At 46.8% G+C, this 6,961-nt stretch overlaps 1 pseudogene across 1 annotated transcript; it reads right to left on the bottom strand.

The window, feature by feature from the left end:
- Positions 1–3,463: 3,463 nt before the first annotated feature.
- Positions 3,464–4,601, bottom strand: LOC309853260 (hsc70-interacting protein pseudogene; annotated as a pseudogene). Its single transcript has one exon. The product of its transcript is annotated as a hsc70-interacting protein pseudogene (transcript).
- Positions 4,602–6,961: the final 2,360 nt, after the last annotated feature.

Here is a 6,961-nt window from a genome sequence, read left to right as displayed (position 1 = left end):
TGGGGTTGCGAGTTTGAAACTGCATTGGGTGTGGAGGTTACTTGAAAATAAGATCTTTAAAGAAGAAAAAGGGCAGGGGCGCCTGGGTGGCTCAGTGGGTTAAAGCCTCTGCCTTTGGCTCAGGTCATGATCCCAGGGTCCTGGGATTGAGCCCCGCATTGGGCTCTCTGCTCAGGGGGAGCCTGCTTCCTCCTCTCTCTGCCTGCTTCTCTGCCTACTTGAGATCTCCATCTGTCAAATAAATAAATGAAATCTTTAATCAAAAAAAAAAGAAAGAAAAAGGGCAAAGACATGAATAGACATTCCAGGGAAGATATACGAACAGCAAATATGCACGTGATGAGATACTCAGCCACATTAGTCATTAGGAAAACATAAATCAAAACCACGATGACATACCACTTCATGCGCACTAGGAGCTGTAACCAACATCTAGATGGTAACAAGGGTTGACATGGAAGTGGAAGGATTGGAGCTTCACTGCCAGTCGCTATGGAAATTGGGAGAGCCTCCTTGGAAACAGCCTGACAGGTCCTTTAAAAGTGAACCATAGAGGGGTGCCTGGGTGGCTCAGTTGTTGAGCATCTGCCTTTGGCTCAGGTCATGATCTCAGGGTCCTGGGATTGAGCCCCGCATCGGGCTCCCTGCTCAGCAGCGAGTGTTCCTCCTTCTATCCATCCCCCACCTCCCTCTCTCAGATAAATAAATAAAATCAGGTAACCATAGAATTGCCTATGACTTGGCAATTCCACTCCTCCTTAAACACCCCAAAGGGTTGAAAACAGACGCTCACACAAAAGTGTGGACATCATGTTATCATTTGGCTATCATCAAAATAGCCGAAATGTGGAAACGACCGCTAGTAGTAGTAGACTGCTAGTAGATGAGTGGATGAAGCAAATATGGTCTCCACTAGGAAATATCATTCAGTCGGAAGCAAGCACGGACTACTGAAGCATACTCCAGCCCTAGTGATCCTTGAGAGAAATTAGGCAGCGAAAGAAGCCAGACACAAAATGTCACATGTTGCGTGGTTCCGTTTCTGTGAAATGCCCACAAAAGGCCAACTCAAAGAGTAAATTCGTGGTTGTCAGGGGCTGGGGACAGGGGGGCATGGAGGGTGAGTGCTGCTGGACTCAGGGCTTCTTTCTGGGGTGATAAAGATGTTTCAGAAATGAAATAGTGAAGTGGTTACATGCCTTGTGAATATCTTAAAAGACCACTGAATTATCTACCCTTTAAAGGGGTGACTTTTTATGGTATGTGGAATGTATCTTAAAAACAAATGAACAAACCCTGGGATCCAACCCAGATGCCCTACTGTGGCCCCAGCAGATGGTTTCCGGTCTCTGAGCCTTGGTTCCTCATCCAAGCCATCAGGCATCAGTAACAGTCTGTTGTGGATTCCACGTGTGACTTGTCACTCTCCCTGGTGCCTCTGGGCCTAATCTGACCCTGGCTGCAGAGGGTGAACGGTTAGGGTGCAGCTGGGCTCTGGGGTCAGACCTGAGCACCAATATAAGCCCTGCCACTCTCTGGGGACTGTCTCTGGCCTTATCTGACCTTCTCCTCAGTTTCCTCATCTGAGAAATGGGGATGATGACGGTGGCCCCTTCCAAGCGTTGCTATGGGGAGATGGTGAGCTAGTGAATGTAAAATCCAAGATCGAGTACATCTGGCACTCAGTAAGAACCAGTTGGCATCGCCGTTGTCATCCTGGTTATTGTGGCCAGTTAGCCCCAAAGTCTTTTACTTCTTCCTCCTCATCCTATCAAGATTTCCCACTCGCCTCATAGTCTGCTTGTCTGGCCCAAGGGGTGGTCAGGACCTTCAAAGACCTCACCTCCTGGTCGAGCTTTGACCAGTTCTCTTTGCCCACAAGTGCCCAGACTTGCCAGCCTGCTGTCCTCAATTAAATGTGCCCATCCTTCTTTCCAGCTCCTGGGAAAGCTGGGGTGCTCATCTTCACCCAGCCAAGTGGTGGCGGGGGATGGCAGGATGCCCTCTAGGAAGGCTTCAGAGTGGAGTGGGGCTCCCAGCTGCTCCAAAATCAAGGGCCTGGTGAGTCCCCACAACCCCATGTGGAGCCCCTTCCTGGGACACCGCCCCCCCCCCTTCCTGCATTTGCTGAAAAGGGGAAGCTCCGAGTCAGCTGTCTGGGGCAGGGACTTTCTCTTTGCATCTCTCTGGAAGCAAAAGCCCAGACAATCTTACTTCTAGGAATTTATCCACCACTTGCATTCCCCTTGGTGAGTTTGCTCAAGGAAAGTTATTTTGGCATTTTTTTTTTAAATTTAAATGAAAAGACTGGAAAAACCCAAAATATCCATCAATTGGGGGGATTGGCTATATACATTTTGGTCCATCCATCCAGTAGAGAACCACACACCCACTGAAGCATGAGGCCAGTCTTAAGTGTACTACAGGGCACTGCTTCCAAGACGCATTTTAGGTAAATAAAGCAGAGTGCAAAACAGTATTTTCGTGTTTACTATATACTGCCTGCCCATCCTCCCTCCCTTCTATTACTTTTTTTTTCTTCTTTTTCCCCTGCTTCTATTACTTTCAAAGGAATACCTTTATATATGTGCTTGCATATGGTTACATTGTTACCTTTATATATGTGCTTGCATATGGTTACATTGTTTCTGAAGGACAAACAAGAAATCATTCAGCCTGTTTTTCTCTGAGGAAAAGAAATGATCCACCGAGGGCTGGTGGTCAGAAGTGGGAGAAGTACTTCTCAGTCTACTGCTTTTGTGTACATACATTATAGATGTTATCTTTTTGAAAAGTCCATCATGCACATGGGAAAAAAGTTTCAAACCATGTAAAAGGCTAGGGGCACCTGGGTGGCTCAGTGGGTTAAACCTCTGCCTTTAGCTCAGGTCATGATCCCAGGGTCCTGGGATCGAGCCCCGTCTCGGGCTCTCTGCCCCGCAGGAGCCCCGCGGGAAGCCTGCTTCCTCCTCTCTCTCTCTTTCTGCCTGCCTCTCTGCCTACTTGTGATCTCTCTCTCTGTCAAATAAATAAATAAAATCTTTTTTTTAATGTATTATTTAATGTATTTATGTATTTTTTAATGTATTTAATGTATTATTTAATGTATTATTTATTTCACTCGTTATAAATGAGCAATGAATCTTCCACACTGAAATATCTTCCTTGTCCAATTAATCCAAAGGAAAAAAACTGAAATGATTAATAAAGAAGAATGTAGGGACTAACACACCCTTTTAATATGTTTTTAAATATTTTTAAGGTTTAAAAAGTGTTTAAAGTTTGTAGTTCCTAGTAGGAAAACATTATCTGAATGAATACCCTAATGGCAAACCATTGTAGAATGTTTCAGTTGCATGGGGAGCAGAGGGGTAGGGATTCTCTTCAAAGCACCCCAGCTTTCTTCATGAGGTCGGAGGTACGCTGGTTTGTATTATTGCGACATCCACTAGGTGAGCGAAGTTGCTTTTCCTTCAGCAAGGGCTTTATTTGTCAGAAGGGCATTATGCTTGACCTCCAAATTTGGCTGACCATTTACTGATGAGATTCATAACCTTTGGGTTGCTCTGATATTTTGACATATTCGCTGGGTTCTGGGCCACATCCTGGAAGGCCACCGTAACTTCTGGATCCTGCATGGCTGCAAGAACTTCCAGATCACTAAGAATTTCATTGAGCCCAGGCATTCCTGCCATCCCAGGCATCCCCCCTGCCATTCCAAGCATTCCTCCAGGAAAATTACCAGGCATTTCCCCAGGAAAGCCACCTGGGAAAGAGCCATACTGAGCTCCTGATTGTCCTCTGGCTTCTTCCTCCCTCTGGGCTCTCTCATGTTCTTCCCGAGCCTTCTTAACCCTTTCTATTCTTTCTTTGATCTCTCGCTCTTCACGTTTTCGCTCATATTTTCTCCGATGTTCAGCAATTTTCTGAACTTCTTTCAGCATTGCACTAGCATCTCCATCCTAATCCAGTTTACAAGCAAGGGCAAGATCATGTGCTGTTTCTTCCCAATGGCCCAGGAGTCTATGTGCTTTTCCTCGCCACTTATAAGGCTGAACTGAATCAGGATTTATTTCAATAGCTCTGTCACAGTCTCGAATGGCAGCATTTGGCTTCTGTAATTTGATGAAGACACTGGCTCTCTTGGCATACAGAATGGCCAAGCGAGGATGTAGTTTGATGGCATCTGTGAACAAGTCAGTGGCGTTTTGTAGTTCACCATCATTTAGGGCATCAATGGCAGCCACTTTTTTATCATTTGCCTGATCCATCATTTCCTCGGTTATCTCTACATTTTCATCTCCCATTTCTTGAGGGGCATTGGTATCTGGTTCAATCACACCTTTATTGTCAATTTCTAGATCACTCTCCTCACTTGACGGTTCATCTGTCTTTATGTTTTCCTCCGCCTTCTTACTATCTGGTTTTTCTTCCTTGATACTGTCTTCTGATTTAGTTTTATGAGTGGCAGGTGGTATTTTACCCCCCATGGTCTCCACCCACTCCCGCAGGAAACGCATTTCCTCGGTGTGCAGAACGCTTGGATCCTGCTTACCCATTTTCACGAAAGCCTGAAGCTCGCTCACTTTGCAGGGGTCCATGGTCCAGAGACAGTAGCAGGCAGCAGGCGCGGCTGAGGTTGCCACCCGATTCCAGGCGCAGGTACTAGCTCAGCGTGATCGTCTAAAATTTCCCATTTTAACTGCTTCAGGTGCACAGCCCTATAGTAAGAAGTACATCCACAATGCTGTGTGACCACCATCCCTTCCAGAACTTTCTCAACTTCCTGAACCGAAACGCCATCCTATCAAACAGCCTAGTCCTCAGTCCCTGGCACCCACCAGCCCCCTTTCTGTCTCCGTGAACGTGACTGCCTCTAGGTGCCTCCTATGAGTGGGGTCCTGCAGCATTTGTCTTTTTGTGTCTGGATTGTTTCATTGAACTTAATGTCCTGGAGGCTCATCCTTGTTGTAGCACGTGTCAAGATTTCCTTCCTTTTTCAGGCTGAATCGTATTGCACTGTAGGCACGGACCACGTGCCCCTGTTCGTCTGTCAGTGGGCATTTGAGTTGTTTCCACTTCTATGTATCTTTTAATATGCAAGAATTCATTTAAGCGAAGGAAGTTTGGAGAAAAGCGGATTTGATCCGGGAGCTTTTCAGAGTGAGCTCAGAAGGATAGGGGCGGGTATCACCCACCCCCTAGGATGGGAGAAAACAGCCCCATGGGCAACCGCTGGTGATTCCCACCTTCAACCCCAAGAGGAACTCCCCTTTCCTTTCTTTGAAAGCTGGCCCCCTGAGTCCTGCCTGGGAGTTCAGGGATCCTTGAACACTGTCCCTGCCTGGGCTCCTCTTCCAGGAAGGCTGAGGAGCCCTGGAGCGCAGAGGCTGGCTGGCTGCACCTGTGGCTTACCCTCCTTCCAAGCCCCAGGGAAGTAGGGTGATGAGGTGGCAGAGGCTGAGCCAGTAGGAAGGGCCTTGGGGCCCTGCTGAGTCCCTGGGGACACAGGTGCTCTCCAGGGGCAGCCCCTGAGCCCACCCATGGAGGGGCCTCCGCCCCGGAGGGCCTCCATGTAAGAAAACCCCAAGTTCAGATGAAGAACCACCAGACTGGTTCTCTGCCTGTCACTTGCAATTTTCCAATGACAGCTAATTTTCCACAGGATGACTTCCACATTTAAAAAGTATTTCTTCTTTTCTCCTCATGTTTTTATTTTTTTTTAATTTTTTCAAAGATTTTATTTATTTATTTGACAGACAGAGGTCACAAGCAGGCAGAGAGGCAGGCAGAGAGAGAGAGGGAGAAGCAGGCTCCCCACTGAGCAGAGAGCCGGATGTGGGCCTCGATCCCAGGACCCTGGGCTCATGACCTGAGCTGAAGGCAGAGGCTTTAACCCACTGAGCCACCCAGGCGCCCCTCCTCATGTTTTTATTAGGAAACTCTTTATTACTATTTTTGTTATTATTATTTTTTAAGATTTAATTTATTTACTTACTTGAGAGAAAGAGAGAGAGAGAGAGTGCATGTGTGCACATGTGCCTGTGAGTGTGGGGCAGGGGAGGGGAGTGGGGAGGAGCAGAGGCAGGGGCAGGTGCAGAGGGAAGGGAGAAGAATCTCAAGCAGATGCCCCTATAAGCACGGAGCCCTAGGCAGGGAGGGCTCCATTCCTTGACCCTGAGGTTCTGACTTGGGCTGAAACCAAGAGTCAGAGGCCCAAATGACTGAGCCACCCAAGCACCCCTATTATGAAACACTTTAAATGCTCAGGAGTTTTGTAGTTCAGTGATGGCTAGCATATCCCCCACCTAGCTCCAACATTGTTAATATTTGGCTATATTCGCTTTGTCTCTCTCTTTCCCTCTCTGGGATATCTGTATATATATACAAGTACATAGACATACACAACCACATATATGCAAACACACGCATATGCACACACACACATATATAAGCATATACATTTATATACACTCACAGATAAAAGCACACATGTATACACACACACACACACATACACACATCTATATATACACACACTTAACTTTATGCATGTAAAATACACACACACACACATATTTCCCCTAAACATGAACTCTTCAAAAGTAAGGTCTTCATGACCTTTGCCTCTAAACACTTTAGTATGCGTTTCTTACGTCTTTTTTTTTTTTTAAGAATTTATTTATTTATTTGACAGAGATCACAAGTAGGCAGAGAAAGAGAGAGGAGGAAGCAGGCTCCCTGCTGAGCAGAGAGCCTGCTGTAGTGCTTGACCCCAGGACCCTGAGATCATGACCTGAGCCAAAAGCAGAGGTTTTAACCCACTGAGCCACTCAGGCACCCCGTCTCTTACGTCTCTTAAGAATAAGAACATAGTGGGTTAAGCCTCTGCCTTCGACTTGGGTCATGGTCTCAAGGTCCTGGGATTGAGCCCTGAGTCGGGCTCTCTGCTCAGCAGGGA

The sequence above is a fragment of the Mustela nivalis genome, assembly GCF_964662115.1.
Source record: "Mustela nivalis genome assembly, chromosome: 18".
In the NCBI taxonomy this organism is placed as follows: Eukaryota; Metazoa; Chordata; class Mammalia; order Carnivora; family Mustelidae; genus Mustela; species Mustela nivalis.
The sequence above is the reverse complement of the archived record's forward strand: the minus strand, read 5'-3'. Positions and strand labels throughout refer to the sequence as shown.